The sequence below is a fragment of the Engraulis encrasicolus genome, chromosome 18 (genome assembly GCF_034702125.1).
Source record: "Engraulis encrasicolus isolate BLACKSEA-1 chromosome 18, IST_EnEncr_1.0, whole genome shotgun sequence".
Lineage (NCBI taxonomy): Eukaryota > Metazoa > Chordata > Actinopteri > Clupeiformes > Engraulidae > Engraulis > Engraulis encrasicolus.
Window position 1 is genome coordinate 5,994,615 of NC_085874.1, and position 785 is coordinate 5,995,399.

Sequence of the window (785 nt, forward strand, 5' to 3'; positions counted from 1 at the left end):
TCTATACTTTTTTAGGGTTTTTTGCCTTTATTTTTGACAGGACAGTGAAGGAGAAAGAGGAAATGAGTGGGGAGAGAGAGACAGGGAAGAATCGGCAAATTACGCAGGCCAGAATCAAACCAGGGTCGCCAGCTTAGTAACCCAGTTCCCTACCGTTGGGTCATGTAAGCAAATAAAAATGGATTGTTCCAGTTATCCATTTATTGCCAGTTATTGGTTTCACTGTGACCATGATCTCTTTCCCAAATGCAGACACAAACCAACCCTAAGGCCGCTTATAGACAACATGCATCAACTTGCGTAAAAACGCACATAAAAGTGCTTTAATATGTGACAATATATCTCTTCCAATAACGTTACACGAATGAAACATGCATCAGCCATCAAAAATGAAGGGGACATGTTTTGCTACACATCTGCACATAATGGGCATGCGCATGGTCTCAATAATTAGAGCGCTGGCCTTTAGATCAGAGCGTTGCAGGTTCAAATCCCACCCTTACCCTTACCAGTAGCTTCATCCATGTCGGAAGTGCCCTTGAGCAAGGCACATAACCCCACATTGCTCCAGGTACTGTAACCAACACCCTGTAAGTCGCTTTGAGTACAAAGCGTCAGCTGAGTGTAATGTAACATAATATAATAATGGTGGCCAAAGTATATAGGGATGCACAGCCTTGCGGCCACATATGTGTCGGGATGCGTCGTCATTGTAAGCTCCTCAAGCTGTTGGCTTTACAGTGGGAATAGCCCCATTTCAGCTGATAAAAGCAGCTGGTCTGGGC